This window comes from Pseudopodoces humilis, chromosome 27, assembly GCF_049639895.1.
Source record: "Pseudopodoces humilis isolate 2021_Gansu_Grassland_sample_001 chromosome 27, ASM4963989v1, whole genome shotgun sequence".
NCBI classification, from domain to species: Eukaryota; Metazoa; Chordata; class Aves; order Passeriformes; family Paridae; genus Pseudopodoces; species Pseudopodoces humilis.
Genome location: NC_142226.1, coordinates 1073930 through 1096500, shown reverse-complemented (window position 1 = coordinate 1096500; position 22571 = coordinate 1073930). Strand labels below are relative to the sequence as shown.

General features: G+C 51.6%; 1 protein-coding gene across 4 annotated transcripts in view; it reads right to left on the bottom strand.

The window, feature by feature from the left end:
- Positions 1-22571, bottom strand: part of HIVEP3 (HIVEP zinc finger 3) — a 180827-nt gene that overhangs the window by 105578 nt on the left and 52678 nt on the right. For all 4 annotated transcript variants that reach the window (XM_088067421.1, XM_088067423.1, XM_088067424.1 and 1 more), the window contains exon 3: positions 5977-6048. The gene's annotated coding sequence lies outside the window, so the exon portion shown is untranslated. The remainder of the gene's footprint in view (positions 1-5976; positions 6049-22571) is intronic.

Here is a 22571-nt window from a genome sequence, read left to right as displayed (position 1 = left end):
CTTTTCCCTGCTGGATCTTCTTGGGGATCTTCTGATTGCTTTTGGTTCTTTTGGGATCTGGGCTGTTTTTTCCCGAAGGAAGAAATGCTCCAGCCTGAACACCCCAAATCCTTTTTGTTTGGAAACGGGAAGGTGGAAATATCCCAGCGACAGCTTTGGAAATCCCGGAGGATTTTGAGCTGAAATCCTTCCCTGTGAGGGGCTGAGATTCCCCTGGATCCATGGAGATGTCCAAGGCCAGGCTGGAGCACTCTGGGATAATCCCTGCCCATGGAATCAGGTGGGATTTAAGGCACCTTCCAACCCAAACCATTCCAGGATTCCATGAACCCCAAAATCCCAACCAAAGCCGGGTCCCCTTCCCCAGTGGAAGTCCCCAGGAAAGCAGGGATCTGATCTTGGCTGGGATAGACTTGGAGGCCCTTCCCTGGCTCAGGGCCAGGAACGCTGGGGCTGCAAATGCCAACGGATATTTTGGGATTACCCCGTGGAACTGCTAAGCCGAGCTGCCATAATATCTATCCCTGGTTTAATTCTGCAGAGCCTTCCCATTCCTAAAAGCTGGGATTTGGGGATGCCCAGCAGGAGGTCCAGGCTGGACACGCAGCCAGAGGGATCTCACAGAGGATCTGCTCAGTCCTGAGGAGCAAATTCCTCCGGAATTTTTCTGAATTAATGCTCATTGCAACTCGAAACCCCCTGGGACAGCTTTGCTTCCCAAGCAGCTCAGAGAGGCATGGAGGAGCATCTTGGGAGGAATTCTAAAAATAACCCCTCTGGTTGCCACAGCAAAGAACCCAAACATGCCCAAAAATATTTCAGTGCAAACAGAACCTGGAGTTCACTTTTTTCTTCCCCCTCTCCCAGCACCACGGCCTGCCACGGTTTGGTTTCAGAAACAGAGAATTCAAATTCAAATTTGAATTATTTTCTCCTCGCTGGGCTCCATCCATGCCTTACACCTGGTCTGAGCCTCGTTTCCTCGCAGCTGCCCAGAGCTTCAGTCCATTAAAACAGGAATTTCATAACTCTGAATGCAAAATGCACCAACAACTTCCTAATTTTGTCTCTGTGACCTCAGAGCCCGGGCACCCTCCAAGAGAAGGGATTTTAGGAGCTGCTCTCTGCCATTCACAACCCTCCCCAGCCCTGCTACATTCACAGACACCAACCAAGCCTCTGGGTTCCCTGTGGAGAAGGAATTGAAGGAATTACTCACAAGCCCAGTGAGCAGTTCCTGAGGGGTGGCTGAAATTCCTCCCTCTGAGGGCGGAATTTCGATTCAAGAGTGGTGTGGAGTGATGAGTCCAACTTCCCCCTCCAGAATACCAGGGGAGAGCTGCAGCATCAGGGCATCTCAGGGCCACGTGAGACTGGGGTTTTGCAGCAATTCCTGCCTCCAGGAATTCCTCCCCGGAGCTGCTGCTCCCTCCTGGGCCAGCCCCAGCTGCCACTTGTGCATCCACACCAGGACTTTGCAGTCCAGCTCCACCAGACAAGCCCCCAACCCCTTTTTTTTTTGTCCTCTGCCAAGCCAAACCCATCAAAACCCAGATGGTGAGGGCTGGTTTGGGTTTGGCAGCTCCTGGAGCCGTGAGGTGAAGCTTTGGGAACATCCTGACAGCTGTGGATTCAGCTTTTGAGTCACCCCCTCATTTCTTGCTTTGGGGTCACACCGACAGCTCTGGGATTGGGGACTCAGCTCTGAATGTTTCCCATCGTTCCCCATTTCGGGAACAGCCCCGATGCTGTGGGGTTAAGGACTCTCAAAGTGCTCCCCCGTTTCTCATTTTGGGAAGATCTCCACAGCTGTGGGATGAGGTGCTCATCCGAGATTTTCCCATTGCTACCTCATTTCTCACTCGGGGAACACACCAAGAGCTGTGGGATTAGGAACCCAGTTCTGAGTTTTTTCCCGTTGTTCCCCCATTTCTCGCTCTGGAGGAAGAGGAAGGCTGGAGGTGAATGGGGCCTCCTTCAGCCAGAGCCCAGGGAATTCCAGGATCACCAAGGCTGGATGAGATCGAGGCCAATCGTCAACCCAGCGCCACTAAAGCGTGTCCCCAAGTGCCACAGCCACAGGAGCAACTCTAGGGGGTGCGAAGGTGAAACTCAGAGCTGAGGTGAAGGTCACAGGTCAAGGTCACAGGTGAGGGTCTAAGGTGAGGGTCAGAGCAGAGGTGAAGGTCACAGGTCAAGGTCACAGATGAGGTTCACAGGTGAGGGTCAGAGCAGAAGTGAAGGTCACAAGGGAAGGTCACAGGTCAAGGTCACAGGTGAGGGTCAGAGCAGAGGTGAAGGTCACAGGTCAAGGTCACAGGTCAAGGTCACAGCAGAGGTCAAGGTCAGAAGCAGCCTCAGAGCCACACCCAGCTCCTGGATCACCGCCCTCCTCCCTGCTGGAAGAGGTCTCATCCCCACCCACTCATTTTCCCTGCTCTCCTATCCAGTGAGAAACCCCAATGATCCCAAATCCCAGCACTCCACAGACTCCAAGTGCCAGAAGCCACCAAGCTGCTCAAAAAAATGCGTGTTCTGGGCAAAACTCTGTCCAAGAGAGAAACCCCCCAGGGTTAAACACCAAACAACACCCAAAGGCTCCAAAATCCAGCACCAGAGGCGGCCACGAGGAAATTTTCAGAGCTCTCACACGGAGCTAAGGCCAGTCCAGGAAAAACAGGGTGAGAAATGGTGGCAGGTTTTCATGTGCCACCTGCACGCACCGCCAGGGCCCTGAACATAAACACACAGCCCCTTCCTGGCCGGGGAAGGAACAACCCCGGCTTGTTCTCCCGCGAGCCAGAGCTGCAGCTGCTGGCGGGGCAGACACGTTCGGGGTGGGACCTTCGCTGCCCCTTCCTCCTCCTCCTCTTTCTTTTTACAGTGTTTGTAGATTGATGAATAAGGCATTGATGGTGCCCAAACCTCAGCTATCCACCTTGGAGGGAGAGCTAAAATTAGCGTGGAGTTTATTCCCCGAGCTGTCAGGAGGGAAGACAGCTCATGTGGGATGCTGGAGATCCGGCAGGCAAAACAGCATTCCCAAAAAAATCCACGCCCAGGGCCTGTGCTGTGCCCCGTGAGAGGGTTTGCACACACCCCACATCCCCACTCAGCACAAAAAACTCGGTTATTCCTGGGAAGTCCAGCAGGGTTAAGCACATCCAGGCAGAGAGGAGCAGAGGAAGAAGCAAGGTGAGCAGAGCCTGACTTCGGTTCCCATCCCAGAGCATTTTTGTATCATTTTTGAGGCAGTAAATGCGGAGCTGATGTCTCTTATCATGGAGAGACAGGCAGGGCTGGATAGAGCACGATATTTTACCAGCAAAGAATCGAGGGAAATGGAAAAGAAACTTCATTTTCACTTCAAATAGGATCAGGGAATTCATGGCCAGAGGTGTCCAGCTTGCAGGAGAGAGGGAGGGGTCAGCAAAATCCCAGAGCAAGCGGACAAAGAAAGCAGAACCTCCCGGGCTGGAGAGAAACCAGGTGTGGGTGGGAGTGTCCAGCTGGAGCAGAGCACAGCGAGGGCAGAGCTCAGGGATCTGCAGCTCCCATCTCTGCTCTGGGACAGGGACAGCACCCAGGGAACGGCTGCAGCTGGGCCAGGCCAGGCTCAGGCTGCATTTAGGGAAAGGTTCTTCCCCCAGAGGTGCTGGCACTGCCCAGGCTCCCCAAGGAATGGGCACGGCCCCGAGGCTGCCAGAGCTGCAGGAGCCTTTGGACAGCGCTCCAGGGGTGCCCAGGCTGGGGGTGCTGGGGGGTCTGGGCAGGGCTGGGGTTGGGCAGGGCCATCCCTGTGGATCCCTTCCCACTCTGGATATTCTGTGATCCTGTTTGGGATTGTCTAATCCATCACCTGGAGTTATCTGTGGACAACCTGAGCATCCCTCAGCACCCACCAGCAAAGGCCACCACGCCTGGCACAGCCCCTCCTTCCCCCTCCCAACCTTTGCTTACATTTCATCTCCTCTACTCCGCTTCCAAAGTTTAGTAAATTTTAATCCCAGCACGTCTGGAATCCATCAATTAGATCATAATTCTGAGCCTCGGTGCCAGTCCCTGCACGGAGGGCAGCGAGCGGCTGCAGCCACCCCCGAGGAGCAGGGCTCACACCCCAGGGGCTCCTTCCAAAGCCCTCTGAGTTTTCCCCTCCCTGATTTCCTCACTCCTGTGGATCCACTCACAGCCCTCAGCAACTGAGCCCTGGAAATTCAGGATTTTCCACCAAAACCGATGACCTGGGATCATCCAACCCCTGTGCTCCAACTCCTTTTTTCCCCCTCCCTGTCGTTCCCTCCTCAAATCCTCCTCAGTAAAGGATTTTTATTTTATTCCCTATTGCAAAGAAACCACTCAACTATTTTTGGTCGGTTGGCTTTTTGGGGTGTTTTTTTTTTGTTGGTTTTTTTTTTCCCCAGCAGGAACAAGCTGTGTGAATCCAGGAGAAACGGCGCTATTTTGACAGGCCAGAAGCTTTCATTCCCTGCTGATCTTCCCTCGCTGATTTCCGAGCTGAAACCTCCCCGGAGCATCCCCGCAGCATCCTCGGCCATCCCGGGGGATGTTTCCCCTTTTCCTGCTGCTCGGGGTAATGAATTCTGATCTCAGCAGAGCCTCCCCAGCTCCGTCTGCTGCCGCCCCAGCGGGGCCCGGCTCCAGCGCCGTTGTTTACAAACACGCTAAAGCCAATTTAAACCCCATTTAAACCCCATTGTGTCGCGCTCCAGCTGCCCGAGGAGTTTTTTTTTTTTTTTTACTCGGCTCCTGGCCCCGCACCAAAATTCGGAATGACAGATTGCCAAAAAGGACGGCGAGGGAGGGGGTGTGGGGCTGGCCAGACGACGCAGCAGATGAATTTATTGGATTTATTGTCCCGCTGCCGCCGGGAGCGGAGGGCAGGAGCCAGGGACACGGCGAGGGACACTCGCGAAGGGAAAGGTCGGGGGACAATCAGCTCCGAGCTGCCACCGCTGCCCCCGGGGAGCACAACCTGTCCCCTCCGATTATCGCTCAGCCCCAGGACTGCCCCGACCACCCTCAAGTCCCGCCTAACAAAGCTGCGCCTTGTGGCCGCCCATCCGCAGAGTTTCCACCCTGTGCCACCACATTCGACCTGGGGAAAGACCCCCCAGCCCGTCTGCAGCCTCGGGACGCGCATCCCTATGGATAAAGCTCCAAAGGGGGCAGCAAACAATCCCGTTTTCCACTCCAGGCCCGCGGTCACCTGTCCCACATCAGCCAAGCGATTCCCAGTCCTTAAAACCCACCCAACGCTGGCACCAGCCCCGGAATGGGGTCCCTGAAATGTCCAGGGGCAGATGGTGTCCGTGGCCAGCAGCACAGGGCTCTCCAAGGGCTCCGTGAACAGCACTTTCATCCCCACAAACTCCCCCCGAAGCCGGGCATCTCCTAGAAGGGCAAAACTCCAGCGGCAAACGAGGAAACTTGAAGTTTGCCAGGGGAAAAGGCAGAGCTGCAGGGGAGGTGGGATTTGGGAGCTTCTGGTCATGTCCAAGGGGAGAGACCCAGCAGCAGCTTCTCTCTTGGAATATCTGACGTTTTCAGCTGCTGGATAGAGCCAGGAGGAAAATCACGGCGGTAGGAGCTGCCAGCTCCACCCTCACCCTGCAAACCACGGCTGCAGGGACCAGAAAAGCTCTGCGTGCATGGGATCAAACCAAACCAGAGCCCTCCGTCAGCAGAAACAAAGGGAAAAACCAAGTCTGGACCAGTCCTTACCCCTCAAAACATCTTTCAGCGCTCAGTCACCAATGCCTGCTGCAGGAATTGCAACCCCCTGGGGCTGTGTCACCTCAGAGGGGCACAAAACCCGCAGGAGCCCCAGGGAAAGCGAAGAATCCATCACAAAACCAGGGCTGGGCTCGACCCCAAAGGTCTGAGGACACGGGTTCTGTGGTGCTCACACCCCCAGGACCCCCCGAGAAGGCGCTGGGGCCAGGGCTGAGCTCTTACCTGTGCCAAAGCTGCTACAGGGGCATCCTCTGAGAGCTGGAGGAGACTCAGGGGTTCATAGGAAAACGGTGCCTGGGGTGGGAAAGAAGAGAGATTCGTGAGATCAGGCAGCTTGGAATGTGTGTCATTGTATCACAGACACAGCCTCTCCAAATCTGGGAGTCCTCGCTCCCAAATCTGGGATTGTATTCCTCACTCCCAAATCTGGGATTTCATTCCTCACTCACAAATCTGGGATTTCATTCCTCACTCACAAATCTGGGATTTCATTCCTCACTCCCAAATCTGGGATTTCATTCCTCACTCACAAATCTGGGATTTCATTCCTCACTCCCAAATCTGGGATTTCATTCCTTGCTCCCCTCCACACTTCAGGGATTTTCCCTTCTTGCCCTTTCCCCCCTTATCTCAACCCTTCTCTCACCATTTTATCTTTATCTTTCGGGCATTTTTCCCTGTGCTCTCCTCACTAGCAACCAAATCGTTTTGGGGGAACAGAACTGCAGAGTTTTCTTTGCACGTGGAATTTCCAGAGACACAAAGATGAGGCACGGGAGCCTGGTGGGGTTTCTGCTTCCCCTAAAATCAGATCCCTATTGCAAATTCAACCCTGTCCTGAGCAATTCAGAGCTGGGAAATAAAGCTGAGCCCTGCCCCAGGAACAGTCAAGGATGGTTCATCCACTCCCAACCTCAGTGGGGCTAAACTTTAATAGAGAAGTAAATGGGGAAGGTTATGGGATGGTACCCGGGAAAAATAATGTTCAAAAGGCTGGGGCTGGCTTAGCAAAGATCCCAGAATGGTTTGGGTTAAAGCCAAACCTTAAATCCCACCCCAGCCATGGCAGGGACACCTCCCACTGTCCCGGGCTGCTCCAAACCCCTCCAGCCTGGCCTTGGGCACTGCCAGGATGAGCCAGAACAGGGGAGGAGAGATGGGGAGGGGATGGGGGTGCCTGGAGTCACCCAGGGAAGGGAAGGGAAAGGAGGAAGGGAAACAGCAGAAACACGGGCTGGGGGTGTGCAGGGATAACTCGAGTGGGATTTCTCTGCATCAGCTGGATCTTGCACACCCCGTGGCCGCAGGGGAGGCAGAGCTGTGTCCTGGTGTCCCTCCTGGAGGTGCCAGGCACAGGGGGCTCTGGAGCTGCGTGCCCAGAGCTCCACCCAGAGTGGTTTTCCTGACCCTCATCCCACAGGGGAGCTGGAGCCAGGGGTGCAGCAGCTGGGGTGATGATTTGGGGCGATGGCTTGGGGTGATGATTTGGGGTGATGCTTTGGGGTGATGATTTGGGGTGATGCTTTGGGGTGATTATTTGGGGTGATGATTTGGGGTGATGATTTGGGGTGATACCTTGGGGTGATGCCTTGGGGTGATGCCTTGGGGTGATGTTTTAGGGTGATCCCTTGGGATGATGATTTGGGATGATGCTTTGGGGTGATGCTTTGGGGTGATGATTTGGGATGATGTTTTAGGGTGATACCTTGGGGTGATGATTTGGGGTGATGTTTTAGGGTGATACCTTGGGATGATTATTTGGGGTGATGATTTGGGGTGATACCTTGGGGTGATGTTTTAGGGTGATGTTTTAGGGTGATCCCTTGGGATGATGATTTGGGATGATGCTTTGGGGTGATGCTTTGGGGTGATGATTTGGGATGATGTTTTAGGGTGATACCTTGGGGTGATTATTTGGGGTGATACCTTGGGGTGATGCCTTACTCTGCCGCTTCCCTCTCCCCAGTCCTTCCTTCTCCCGGCCCATCCTTTCTCCCAGCGTGACTCCCCTGCTCCCAGAGCTGCCAACCCTGCCCCAAATCTCAGCTTTTCCTCCCCAAAGCCTGCACTGAGCCGCTGTCCCCTGTCCGCAGCCCCACCCTGCCGGTGGCCAGCACATCCCCGTGCGGGCTCGGGAAGGAAAAGCTGGATCCGGCACAGAGCTGCTCTATTTTACCTCCTTCACTGCTTGGAAAACATTTGGAGGGAGCCAGGCGGGACGTGCGCACATTCCAGCTCCAGAAATAGCTCAGCTCTGCAGAGCTCCAGAGCTCCCTTGGAGCTCCTCAGCCTCTCCCTGCCCGGGAGCAGCCCCAGGATGGCAGAGCAGGGCTCCCAATCCCAGATGGATCCGTGCGGGAAGGGCTCCTCCAAATCCCAGATGGATCCCTGCAGGAAAGGCTCCCGATCCCAGATGGATCCCTGTGGGAAAGGCTCCTCCAGCCTGGGATGGATCCATGCGGAAAAGACTCCCAATCCCAGATGGATCCCTGTGGGAAGGGATCCCAATCCCAGATGGATCCCTGCAGGAAAGGCTCCTCCAGCCTGGGATGGATCCATGCGGGAAGGGCTCCCGATCCCAGATGGATCCCTGTGGGAAAGGCTCCTGATCCCAGATGGATCCCTGTGGGAAAGGCTCCTGATCCCAGATGGATCCCTGTGGGAAAGGCTCCCAATCCCAGATGGATCCCTGTGGGAAGGGATCCCAATCCCAGATGGATCCCTGTGGGAAGGGATCCCAATCCCAGATGGATCCCTGTGGGAAGGGATCCCAATCCCAGATGGATCCCTGCGGGAAAGGCTCCCGATCCCGGGCTGGATGGTTTCAGGAAGGGCCCTGCTCTGGGGGCAGGTGAGCAGGGCTGGGCTCGGTTTCCCTGGGAGCTCCTTTGTGTGAGGTGCCCCCACCAGGGGAGGCGAAGGTTTCGTTTCAGACAAGCAGAGAACTGAGAGGGGTGACCTTAAACCCGGGAAGAGGGAATTCCATCCCTCTGCCTCGGGGGATCATGGAATTACGGGACAACTGAGGCACAGATGGGTTGGGCTGAAAGGGACCTTAAATCCCATCCAGTGCCACCCCAGCCATGGAAGGGACAGCTCCCACTGTCCCAGGGTCACCTCCCACTGTCCCCAGGGTCACCCCCACTGTCCCAGGGTCACCCCCACTGTCCCAGGGTCACCCCCACTGTCCCCAGGGTCACCCCCACTGTCCCCAGGGTCACCCCCACTGTCCCAGGCTGCTCCAGCCCCAATGTCCAGCCTGGCCTTGGGCACTGCCAGGGATCCAGGGACAGCCACAGCTGCTCTGGCAATTCCAGCCCAGCCCCTCCCCACCCTGCCAGGGAACAATTCCTGCCCAAGATCCCACCCAAATCTCCCCTTTTCCAATCTCAAGCCATTCCCTGTGTCCTGTCCCTGCAGGCCTTGTCCCCAGTCCCTCTCCAGCTCTCCTGGAGCCCCTGCAGGCCCTGGAGGGGGCTCTGAGCTCTCCCTGGAGCTTCTCCTCTCCAGCTGAGCACCCCCAGCTCTCCCAGCCTGGCTCCAGAGGGGCTCCAGCCCTGGAGCAGCTCCAGGGGCTCCTCTGGGCTCTCTCCAGGTGCTGCTGATGTTGGATTTCCCAGGGCTGGAGCAGCTCTGCAGGGTGGGAATCACCTGAGCAGGGCAGAGGGGCAGAATCCCCCTCAGGATGGCGATTCAGCACTGAGACCTTTTTGACTCCCCCACGTTTTCCATCATTAACCCACACTTTTTTTGTTTTTGTTTTTTTTCGGCGGGGGGAGCCCCAAGGCAGCCCTTTCCCTCCTGGATTGCAGCCCCAGGGAGGTGCTTTGGATGCCCAGGATCCATCAGAACTCCGGGCTGGTTGTCATGGCAACCCCGCACGTGTGTTTGTGTGTGCCTGGCAAGCAGCCTCCATCCCGGGTTGTCACGGGCAACACGAGCCCGCTCCCAGCCCCAGCGACATCCCCGAGCCCTCCTGGTGGCACCTGGAGATGTCCTGAGATGTCCCCGAGCTCGGCTCCGCGGGATTTTCCCTCCCCTGGCTGCTCCTTTCAGGCTGCCCCGTCCCCTGAGCGCAGCTCGCAGCTCCATCCCGAGCAGATGGCGGCAAGGAAGGGCCAAAAATTCATCTGGAGCCCCTCTCTGGTGGTCAGAGCCCTGCCAGGACCCCCAGGAGCAGCAGATGGCCGAGGCACCAGGGCACAGCTGGGCACTGAGGTGCCCATCAGAAGGTTTGGGGTGCCAGGCTCTGGGATGTGGCGCTGACCCAGGGCAGGGGTTTGAGCCCAAAAATCTGGGTTTGCCTTGAAATGATATAAAAGAAATCACATCCTGGGGATGCTGCAGAGATCAGGCAGCTCTGGCAGTGCCCCCACTGGAATCTCCAGCAGAATGGGGAAGAAAAGGGAAAATAAAGAGGGGAAAAAACGGGGAAAGAGCAATCCCAGATCCAACCACAGAAACTGGAGCAGGGCAGAATCCCGGGAACGCAGCAATGCTGGTACATAAAACTTCAGAGCAACTTTCGGGATGCTCTGGAACCCTGGACAGACAATCAAAGAGATTCAGAGTCATCTCCTCCATCCTTCCACGTGGGTTTTTTGGCCAAATGTCTCGGGGTGATGCTGTGGAACCTCCTCTGCATGGAACACAACCCCAAAACTCCTCCTCTGCCCGTTTAGGGTGAGGTTCCTGCTGAAAGGTGTGGTCAAACCCCGTGTCCAGCAGTGTAGGATTCTGCACTCTGGAAAAACCCATGCCTTTAACAACAAGTTAAAGAAGAAGAAAAAGCTGTGTGTTTTGTTGAAGCCCAAAAAAAGAAAAAGAAGGGGGAAAAAAAATAAAGAAAAAAAAAATAAAAAGGGAAAAAAAAAAGTGTGAGGGAATAAAAACCTGCAAATAATTGACGGGTGGAAACGCCAGATTGAAAAGAAATTTCTGGGGAGTTGTGTTTTGCTAATGAGGCAGGTTGTGGGAAGGAGAATTCAGCCTGAGAATCACAGACTGCCAGAGGGGAGAAGGACACTGAGGTGGAGGGCCAGGATGGGTTCCTTGGCTGGGGGTAAAGCTGATTTCACCTTCCTCTTCCCCCTCTGGAGCCCAGATTTCCAACAGCTCCTTCCCTCAGGGGAAAAAGCTGATTTTTTTTTAAAGCTTTCCTCAGGGAAAAGCTGATTTTTCTCCATTCTCTCATTCCCAAACTCTGTTTTCCTGGGCACAGCAGCAGCTCCTGGCCCTGTGTCCCGAAGGAGCTCAGTGACACCCAGCAGGACACAAATACCCTCTGGAATTCCCTTTTCCAGCGGGAATTCCGTCTGCACTGGCACAGACTGGATCAGCTCAGTCCAACTGGAATAACAATTTTAGCAGCAGAGTCAGAAATGCAAAGTCAGTGCCTCCCCAAAAGTAAAAGTTCCCCTAGAGAACCCTCTCAGCTCTGCACTCCAAATCTCTCATGGCAGAAGTCCTGGATTTTGGGAAGGGGATCTTCACAGCTCCCATGAAAACTCTGAGTCACACACACCCAAAAATCCTCACCTGCACTTGGGGCTCCGGGCTCTGCTCCCTCTGGCTCCCCACACCTGGATTTGGATTTCAGGGAGGCACCAGGGTGGTGCCCTGCTTCCCAAAAACACAAAAACGCATCCAGATGGCTCAATTTAAACCACTTTTCACTGCGTTTTTATGGAAAAAAATGAAAGTTCCTATCCCTGGCAGTGGCCAAGGCCAGGCTGGAATGGGCTTGGAGCAGCCTGGATCATGGAAGGTGTCCCTGCCCACGGCAGGGGTGGCCCTGGGTGGGATTTAAGGTCCCTCCCAGCACAAACCATGGTGCAGTTCTCTGAAAGGAGGAGAAAACTCCACGGCCCCTTAAGGAAGGATGTCAGGAACACCTTCCACGTGTGGCCCTGGGAGTGCCGCGGCTTCCAGCGGCTCCAGAATTGAGCAACGTCTCCCATTGATCTGGAGAGGGAGGCAAACAAAATCCAGGACTCGGACAAACAGGAAAAGGGGAAATTGCACAAGATCCTGGCCCAGCCGGGGCTCCGGGGCTCGGCTTGAAGCTGGCAGAGGGCCCCCAGGATGGGCCAGGAGCTGGGGGAGCTTCTGCTGGCTCCTGCTGCTCCCCACGGGGCTCCTGGGCTTCCCCAGGGATGTGGGAATGAACAAAATGAGTTCTGGAGCCCTGGGAAGTGTCCCTGGAATCATGGAATCATGGAATTGGGATGAACATCCAAGGTCTTTGAGTCCCACCAAGCACCAGCACCGTGGTCACCGCTGAGCCAAGACCTCATCCGTGGGTTTTGTGAATATTTCAGGCATGGTGATCCCACCACCCAAGGCTGGATCACCCTTTCCATGATGAAATTTTTCCTAAAAAATCCAACCTAAACTTCTGGTTCAACTTGAGGCCGTTCCCTCTCCTCCTGTCCCTGTTCCTGGGAGCAGAGCCCGACCCCCCCGGCTGTCCCCTCCTGCCAGGGACTTGTGCAGAGCCAGAAATTCCCCCTGAGCCTCCTTTGCTCCAGCCTGAGCCCCTTCCCAGCTCCCTCAGGAATTCTCCAGCCCCTTCCCAGCTCCCTCAGGAATTCTCCAGCCCCTTCCCAGCTCCCTCAGGAATTCTCCAGCCCCTTCCCAGCTCCCTCAGCAATTCTCCAGCTCCTTCCCAGCTCCCTCAGGAATTCTCCAGCCCCTTCCCAGCTCCCTCAGGAATTCTCCAGCCCCTTCCCAGCTCCCTCAGGAATTCTCCAGCCCCTTCCCAGCTCCCTCAGGAATTCTCCAGCCCCTTCCCAGCTCCCTCAGGAATTCTCCAGCCCCTTCCCAGCTCCCTCAGGAATTCTCCAGCCCTTTCCCAGCTCCATTCCCTGCTCTGGCCTCGCTCCAGCCCCTCAATGTCCCTGTCACGAGGGGACAGCTCCCTGTCCCAGCAGCAGGGCAGGAACATCCCCAAGGAAAATCGTGAATGTTCCTGGTGCTGCAGCCAACGCAGCTCTGTTTGCTTTTCCTAAAATTCATGGGAAGGGAGAGGTGAGCTTTAATTAAAGGCGGTTCGTTTGCAAAGCTGAGAAGTGCCAAGATCGTGGCTGGCCCCAGCACCTTGATTTATCCCGTTATGTTCAAAAACTGGGATTTTCATCCATGAAAAAGTTCTTTTCCTTCCTTTTCTGTAATTTTTCTGTCTCGTTCTGCTCCTGGGTGAAGCAGCCAGGAAATTCAGGCCAGTGCTGTGATATCAGTGAGGTCGAGTCATTATCTACAATACCTTAATGTAACTTTAATATTGTTTCGGTGCAATTACACCGAAATTGTCGGATAATCGAGTTCAAACGGGAATTTTCCTCCTCCTCAGCAGCAGTGCACTGTCCTTAAAAGCACCAAACTCGGCTCTGCTCGGAGCAGAGAGGAATTCGTGGCTGGCAGAGGATGGATGGATGGTCCTTGGATAAATTCAGGATTTTAACCCTTCCACGGCACCGTATTAAAATCTGGTGGGGCTGCTAATTACAAAACCCAGCAATTAACTGCCCAGAGCACAGGTTGTGCCCACAGCCCTTTGTATTTCCCGTTCCCAGCTCCATCCCACCACAATTTCAATTCCTCGGGTGCCAACATTTGCAGAATTTCTCTCTCTGCAGCTTCCAAGTCACATCTGATGGCCCTCAGCATCTGTATGGCTGAATTCAGACCCCTTTCCACTCTGTTTTTATGGGAAAAAAATGACATTTTTATTCCTGGAAGTGCCCAAGGCCAGGCTGGACGGGACGTGGAGCAGCCTGGTACAGTGGCAGGGCTGGAATTTATGGATTAGGGATGGGATTTATGGATTAGGGATTGGATTTATGGATTAGGGATGGGATTTATGGTCCCTCCCGACCCAAATCGGTTTGGGGTTCTCTGAAAGGAGGAGAAAAGCAGCAGCACAAAGTGTTGCCCATCCCTTAGTGCCTCCTGTTCAATTAAAATAATTAAATTATTAATTAATTAAAAATAACTTTTTGAACCTGGGCAAGGAAACCTCAGTGAGGGCAAAGAACTGATAAGAACAGGGATTGCTTCATCTGGAAACCAGGATGGTTTTATTATTATTTTTATCATTATTTTTAAATGATAATTTTAATTCCTTGGTAATGGTCAGTGCAGGCTGGAAATGCCCACACAGAAAATGTGGAGATATTTGAAATATTTGGGTGTTTTCCCCAAGGATTCTGCGGTGTTTTACACACTCTACAATCCCCTCCCCATGTCTCTTCTCATCTCCCTGCGCTCAGGACTCAAACTCTGCGATCTGAGTTCACCCCAGCCGCGATTTTCCTTGTCTTGATGTTGGGCTCAGCCTTTCCCCATCCACCTAAAGCCTCCAATTTGGAAAAAAACCCCAAATTCCTCTGCCGAGAGCGCCGCGGGGCAGGGGATTCAGCAATCCTCCAAACTCCGGGAGTTTTATCGCTGGTATTTATCCCCCTTTCCTGCCTGTCAGGAGCTTTAAACTCGGTTTTAACTCCTTGTTTTAACTCCTCGAGTGCCAGGAACGAGCGGCAGCACCTGGGAAGGCCGGAGCAAGGAGAAAATCTAAATAAACCTGTCAGGGAGAGCCCAATCCATCACCCAAATCTGCACCCAGCACACCCAAACCTTTTCATCCCCCTCTTCTTCCCAGTCTCAGTGCTTGCCAAGGCCCGGGATCTGTAAAGCTGGATAGGCGATATCCCCTTTTCTTTATAAATAATGGTAATGACCCTTCTCAGTGTAAGCCCGGGCTCCTTTTCATGGCAAACAAGGAGAAGAGGAGGAGAAAAGAAGAGGCAGCCTGCCAGGGATCCGAGTGCTTCAGGAGCTGACAAAAGACAAGAGAATTTGGGCCTTTTTTTTTTCTTTTTTATCGTTAATAATAATTTTTTTTTTCTTTTTTTAAAAGAAAGCAGCTTTGCGATGCAGAATTCACAAGTTGTTATGGGAACTGGCAGCGCAGCTGATGCCCCAAAAGCAGCTCTGAGCAGCGTCTGTAGGACCTGGAGGGATAAAAATGCCACCCCAGTGTCTGTAACCTGACAGGATTTCACCTGAATTTGGGTTTAAACCCTCCTGGCAGTGCCCAGGGTGTGCAGCACCAGCCCGGGCACCACAACACCCCCAAAATGTGGGGTCCTGGTGCCGGGGCAGCTTGGAACCCCCTGCCCCGTGTCAGAGCTCACCTTCCTGTGCTCTCAATGTGAATTTTCCTTCATTCCAGCCATGATTTTCCCTGTCTTGATGCTGGGCTCAGCCTTTCCACTTCCACCTAAAGCCTCCAAGTGCCTCCACCAGCAGCAAAACCCAAATTCCTCTGCCGAGAGCGCGGCAGGGCAGGGGAGGGCGCGGTGCCTGCCCCGGGGAGAGGATCCCTCTCTCCGTGCTCGTTTATTTGTGACACCACTTCCATTTCCCCGCACATCTTCCAGGACCTCTGGGCTTGGGAATGACCTGGCTCAGAGCCAGGAGGAGTTTGGGATGCTGGAAGTGAGGGGAAGGTTTTTATCTCTTAGACCTTCCACCTGCTCTTCCCAGCCTCCTTTTGCATGGAGGGGTGGAGAAGGACTGACCCCTTCTGCCCCAAATCCTTCTCTTCCCGATTGTTTCGCTGCTGGACAGGATTTTTGCAGCTCTGCACAGGCACAGGAATGCTGGAAGTGCTCAAAGCCGGGGGTTTTCCAGGAGTGGAGGCAGAAAAATCCTCTGGGATGTGCTCAGAATGGGAAAGTTTAATTTAGGAACACCTCTGTGCCTCTGAGGGGCTGGAGCAAGGCCAGGGCAGGGAACGGAGCTGGGAAGGGGCTGGAGAATTCCTGAGGGAGCTGGGAAGGGGCTGGAGAATTCCTGAGGGAGCTGGGAAGGGGCTGGAGAATTCCTGAGGGAGCTGGGAAGGGGCTGGAGAATTCCTGAGGGAGCTGGGAAGGGGCTGGAGAATTCCTGAGGGAGCTGGGAAGGGGCTCAGGCTGGAGCAAAGGAGGCTCAGGGGGAATTTCTGGCTCTGCACAAGTCCCTGGCAGGAGGGGACAGCCGGGGGGGTCGGGCTCTGCTGCCAGGAACAGGGACAGGAGGAGAGGGAACGGCCTCAGGCTGGGCCAGGGGAGCTCAGGGGGGACAGCAGCAGGAATTTCCCCATGGAAAGGGGATCAGGCCTTGGAAGTGCCCAGGGAGGTTTGGGTGCCCATCCCTGAATTGCCAAAAGCCGAGCGGATGAGGACAGGGCTCAGCGGGAATTCGGTTGAAGGTTGGATTGGAAGATCTTGGAGGTCTCTCCCAACCTCAGTCATTCCATAATTTCACTTTTAAAGGACATTTACACCCTGGTGGCACGGAAGAGTTCCTACTACACCAGTCAGAGCTAAACCTTGGCTTGAGCTGCTGCTCAGACCGGGAAGGAAATCCAGGAGAACTCCTCAGGCACCTCCTGCCCTGCCTTCCAGCCCTTTGCCGAGCTGCTCGTGCCAATCCTCATCTCCCACCTCACCCAGCCGGGGCGTCCTCACCCCTGAGCGGGGCAGGGCCAGCCTGGAGGGGAGCCACAACCCCAACCCACTTCTATTGTGCCCATTTGCATCACCCAGAGCTCTCTCACCGCTTAAATTCGGGGAATAAATCAGAATTTGCCCTCAGTCCCACCACAGCGTCTGTGCCTTCCCTCCTCCTGCCCATCCCATCCCATCCCATCCCATCCCATCCCATCCCATCCCATCCCATCCCATCCCATCCCATCCCATCCCATCCCATCCCATCCCATCCCATCCCATCCCATCCCATCCCATCCCATCCCTATTTTTCCAGCTGTTTTACTTTTCCAGCTGTTTTATTTTTCCAGCTGTTCCATTTTTTTCCAGCTGTCCTTTCTGCCTGTGCCAGGAGAGGGCTCTGGGCCTCCCCTCTGTAACCTCCAGCACTCCAAAAATGACAGGTCTGTCCAAGGAAACATTTCCTGCACCAAAATCCTCCTGGACTGACTCGGACAGGAGACCAAAAACTCGTTTGTGATATTTTCTCCCTGCACTAAAAGACTTTTCCTGCAGTTTGGGGGCAGGACAGAGCCCAGGGTTTGACCATGGGAGCTGCAGTTTGCGTTCACCTCCTGATTTTCTGGGCTCTCCTGCCAAGTGTCTGCGAGCTCTTCCAGAGGCAATAAAAGCTGGGCCTGGCCTGCTCTGCAGAACCACTTCAGGGCCCGAGGAGCTCTGCTCTCAATTCCAGATTCATCCCCAGTGAGAAGGAATTGTCTCAGCTTTTGCCGGGTTTCCTCTTTCTCCGAGCCACCGAGCCCTGCTCCACCTCCAGCGGCAGATCCAGCTCCCTCCCAGAGTCCCAGAATTATGAGCAGACGGAATTTTATCTTCTGAATACAACAACAACAAAAAAAAACTAACAAAAAACCCCAGATATTTTGCTAATTTTTTTTGTTTTTAAATTTGTTGGGTTTTTAAACAATACCAACAAAAATAAATTAAAAAAAACCAATTTTTTAAAAAAAAATTAAATTTTTTGTTTTTAAATTTTAGATTTAATTGCAGAGAAGGAAAGCTAATAGACTAAAGATGCTCCACAAATTAATCCAGTTTTCTATTAAGTTTTATCCAGCATATTATTAAGTTTTATAGGGAAATTAATTGAATCAATAAAAAAAACCCACAGAAGGACTTCTTCATTTTCTACTGGATTCTCTGGAAATTTTTGATCCCTTTTATTGGAAGGTTTCTCAAACAAATAACCATTAAGGGGAATAAAATGCACAAGGTAAGGTGCCAGGTGAGTTTTCCTTTAGTTTCTCAGGAAATGGGATATTTTCCTCAAGAATGATGGAAAGTGAAGCAAGAGGATTTAACCTGGCTGGGTTCTCCTCTCCTGGAGCTGTTTCCCACTCAGTGTCCCAGCTGAGCTCTGCCCTGCCCTTCCACCACCTCAACTCCACCACCAGGAGAACAAAAATCGCTTTTCCTTCTCCTGATGGGGCTGGCAGGTGTCACAAACCTTCTGCAGCTCTCCCATCGCCCTCAAAAACATGGAGAACTTGGAAGAGCCGGGGATAAACCATGAGCTGAGAGGACCTGAGAGGTTCCTGGAGGTTGTGAGCGCTCCTGGGGCCCTCCGGAGCTTCCAGCGGTCACAGCTGGGCTCATCCCAATCCCCCATGGATTCCTGACCTCAAGAACACCCGAGCCAGGTGGTCTGGGGTCCTCCAGATGATCCATGGGTCACAACTGGGCTCATCCCAATCCCCCATGGACTTCTGACTTCAAGGACACCTGAGCCAGGTGGTCTGGGGTCCTCCAGAGGGTCCAGTGGTCACAGCTGGGTTCATCCCTCTTTTCCCTGCTCTTCCATGGATTCCTGACCTCAAGAACACCTGAGCCAGGTGAGTGGGAGGGCCTGGGGTCCTCCAGAGGGTCCAGTGGTCACAACTGGGTTTATCCCAATCCCCCGTGGATTCCTGACCTCAAGGACACCTGAGCCAGGTGAGTGGGAGGACATCCAGATGATCCATGGGTCACAACTGGGCTCATCCCAATCCCCCATGGATTCCTGACCTCAAGGACACCTGAGCCAGGTGGTCTGGGGTCCTCCAGATAATCCATGGGTCACAACTGGGCTCATCCCACTTTTCCCTGCTCTTCCATGGATTCCTGACTTCAAGGACACCCGAGCCAGGTGGGTGGGAGGGCCCTGAGCACCTGCAGCAGCCCCAGCTGCTCTGCAGAGCTGATAAATGTAATTGGATATTGAAGGAAAGAATGGGGAAACACCATAAATTCCATGAGAATTAAAAATGAAGAAGGAGGGTTGTACATTAGAGGGGAATCCTCAGCATCAGGCACTCCAGGAAGTCTGTACCTCTCAAGTAGCTCAGCCAGTGGGGAAAGAGAGAGGGAAATTGGGATAAAAAGGAAGCTGAGTCCTCCAAAAATTGGAGAGACCCCAGGGGAATGCGCCATGGCCTCTCCCTTATTGGAATAAAGTTCCAGGACTCCTCTGTCTCCTTTCTGGACATGAACCTCTGGTGTTTGTGGATTAATTTTCCCGAGGGGACACCTGGAAAAGCGCAGGGAGGGAGCTGAGGCACGGCAGGACACGAGGGGATGTCTGGGAATCACCCATCCAACACCACTTTTATCATTTCCCACAACTCCAGGGTGTTTTTTCATGGATGTAACAGCGAGCGGAAGCAGAGGAAGCTTTGAGATGATCATGATAACATTAATTAAAGTAACTCCAGTCCAGCTCCTGCTCATTTCAACACCTTTAACACCGCCTGAGCCGCCCTGGTTTATTGAGAGAACATTTTTCCCCCCGAGCCCCCTGATTTGCTCTCAATTCCTGTTTTTTTCCCCCAAAATTCTGCCATGTTTGGGTCCCCCAAAATAGGACCCCAATCAATGAATTATTCCAGGCTCATTCCACATCCCTGTGGAATATCCTTGAGCAAGGAATATGGAGACAAGGCTGGAAGAAACCTCTCCCAAATCCCTGGAAAACACCTCTAAAAGCACAAATCCAGCATCCCAAGGAACATCCCAAAACCTTCCTGGTTTATCCAACTGGGCTTGGAATTTAATCAGATTTTTCCCCCCACATTCCTGCCTCGGAACCAAAATAAATCAAGAAATTCATGGGAACAGAATTATTTCTTCTTCTCTTATTCCAGTTGAGCTGAACTTCGCAGCTCAGCAGAGCTGGGGATGAATAAATAAAAGAGGAGGAAGCTCCATTTCCGTGGTGTCACTGGAAACCAATCAAACCCAAATCCTCCAGGCCGGATCCTGCTCCTTTCACCACCTTTAACACCGCCTGAGCCGCCCTGATTTATTGAGGGAGCATTTTTACCCCCAAGGCCCCTGATTTGCTCTCAATTCCTGTTTTTTTCCCCCAAAATTCTGCCATGTCTGGGTCCCCCAAAATAGGACCCCAATCAATGAATTATTCCAGGCTCATTCCACATCAGGAATATGGAGATAGGGCTGGAAGAAACCTCTCCCAAATCCCTGGAAAACACCTCTAAAGCTTAAATCCAGCATCCCAAGGAACATCCCAAAACCCTCCTTGGTTTTATCCAACTGGGCTTGGAATTTAATCAGATTTTTCCCCCACATTCCTGCCTTGGAACCAAAATATATCAAGAAATTCATCGGAACAGAATTATTTCTTCTTCTCTTATTCCAGTTGAGCTGAACTTCGCAGCTCAGCAGAGCTGGGGATGAATAAATAAAAGAGGAGGAAGCTCCATTTCCGTGGTGTCACTGGAAACCAATCAAACCCAAATCCTCCAGGCCGGATCCTGCTCCTTTCACCACCTTTAACACCGCCTGGGCCGCCCTGATTTATTGAGGGAGCATTTTTCTCCCTGGTTTGCTCTCAGTTCCCGGTTTTTTTTCCAGAGGAAAACACCAGGATGGGTGGCAGGAGGCTGAGGAAGGCAGCGCTGCTCAGCAGCCACCCACATGCTCTCCTAATTCATCAGCGCACAAAGCCAGCTCTTTGTCTCGCTCCTGCCATTCATTCCCGGTGAGATATCGCTCCCAGGAATCACAGCCTGCCCGACCGGGGAGGGAGGATAACAAAAAAAAAAAAGAGACAGACAAAACCCATCACACTTAGCGCCATTGTCACAGACAGCTCCTTTTTTTAAAAAAAAAAATCAATGTATAGGTGGCAAAAATATGGCCTGAACACCCTCTCCGGGCAGCTCAGGGTTAATTCTAGCCACAAACAGGGAAAATAAAAATCCCAATTCCCTAGGAACGATGTGGAAGGGATACCCACAGCTCGAGGTTGTTTTAACCTCTGGATCTGCAAATACTTGGCTTTATTTATTTTATTTTAATTTCTTTGCCCGGTTTAATTCCCTGCAGCCCTGAAGGGGTTAATCCCGAGCCATTGTTTTAATTGGCTCAACAATTGGACTCCCGCCACTTCCTCCGGGAGATTATTCCAGGATCTAATGGAAAACAGTGCCAGAAAGTATTTTCCTGCGAGCCCGTGCCAGAGGAAACACTCTGGGAATAGATAAAGGCCCGAGCTCCAGCGGGATCAAATATTGCAATTATTGCCCTGCCTGGCAACTTCCCAACCTGCAGCATCCCGGGAATCACGAGGGATGGGAAAATTCCCTAAAAACCCCACAGATTGGACAAGTGAAAGGGAAAAAATGGGAAATATCAATCGGCGCCCAATGCTCTGTGGTGTCGTATCGCCCAGCAAATGTGAAATTCCCGGTTGCGATCGCTTCTATATCCACTTCTTGGGAATTTTGGGGAATTCTTGGGAATTTTTGGGAATTTTTGTGAATTTTTGTTAATTTTGTGAGCATTTTTTGTGATTTTTTGAGCTTTTCTGAGAATTTTTTGTGATTTTTTGGTGAATTTTTTGTGAATTTTTTGAGGAATTTTTTTGGAATTTTTTGTGAAATTTTTGTGACTTTTTTGTGAATTTTTTATGAGTTTTTTGAGCATTTTTTGTGAATTTTTTGAACTCTTTTGTGAATTTTTTGTGATTTATTTTGTAATTTTTATGTGAATTTTTGGGGAATTTTTTGTGAATTTTTCGGGAATTTTTGTGAATTTTTTTTGAATTTTTGTGAAATTTTTTGTTAATTTTTTGAGCATTTTTTGTGAACTTTTCGGGAATTTTTGTGAAATTTTTGTGACTTTTTTGTTATTTTTTTTTGTTAATTTTTTGAGCATTTTTTGTGAATTTTTGGGGAATTTTTGGGAATTTTTTTTGTGAATTTTTGTGAATTTTTTTAGCATTTTCTCCTCTATGTTTTTAATTTTTAAAAGATGCCTGAGCAGCTGAGATAAATCTCCTGCCTCTTTCTAAAAATTAACAGCAGAGTCAGCCCAAATCCACGCCCGGCCAGGAGGAAAAAATCTCATTCTGTGTTTGTTTTGGACAATTTGTGTTGGTTTTGGACAACGAAACCAACAAAAAACTCTAAAGAAAAAAAAAATAATTAAATGAAATAAAAAATTAATAAATGAATAAATCAATAGATAATTAAATAAACAGAGACTGAAATATCTCTGCACGAGCTGAAGGGGACGAAGCTCCGTCTGCTCGAGCACGTGCTGGTCCCTCACAGCTCCTGTGCTGAGCAAATTCCTCAGAGAAATCCAAATTTTTTGGCCTAAAATTCCCTTGAGCTTTGGTTTTAGCCCCTGGGCGTGGAGGGGGGATGCTCTGAGGAGTGAAAATTCCTTTTTTGAGATGTCATTATTGATATTTGGGATTTTATTTTTAAATTTCAATTTAAATTTAATTCTCTGCTGGTTGATATCGCTGCCAGCTGGGCTGGGAACACACAGATAAATAATCCGTAAATATAATTTTGGTTTGTCACCTGGCATTAAATATGAATATTTTTATATATGTGAATGTAGCTGGGAACTAAACACAAGTGGCACAAGTGACATCACGCAGCAGTGAGACCCAAAATGTGCTGGTAGCCACAGAAAAATGGGGAATTTCTGTCCCCTGTGCACGTGGCTGGGTTATATTTATTGTGTTTGTTTATTGTATTTATTGCTATTTGTTGTATTGATTGCATTTATTGTGATAATTGTATTTATTGCTATTTGTTTTATTGATTGTATTTATTGTGATAATTTTATTTATTACTATTTTTTGTATTGAATGTATTTATTGCTATTTGTTATATTGATTGTATTTATTGTGATAATTGTATTTATTGATATTTGTTGTATTGATTGTATTTAGTGTCTTAATTGTATTTATTACTATTTATTGCTACTTATGGTATTTATTGTGATAATTGTATTTATTGCTATTTGTTGTAT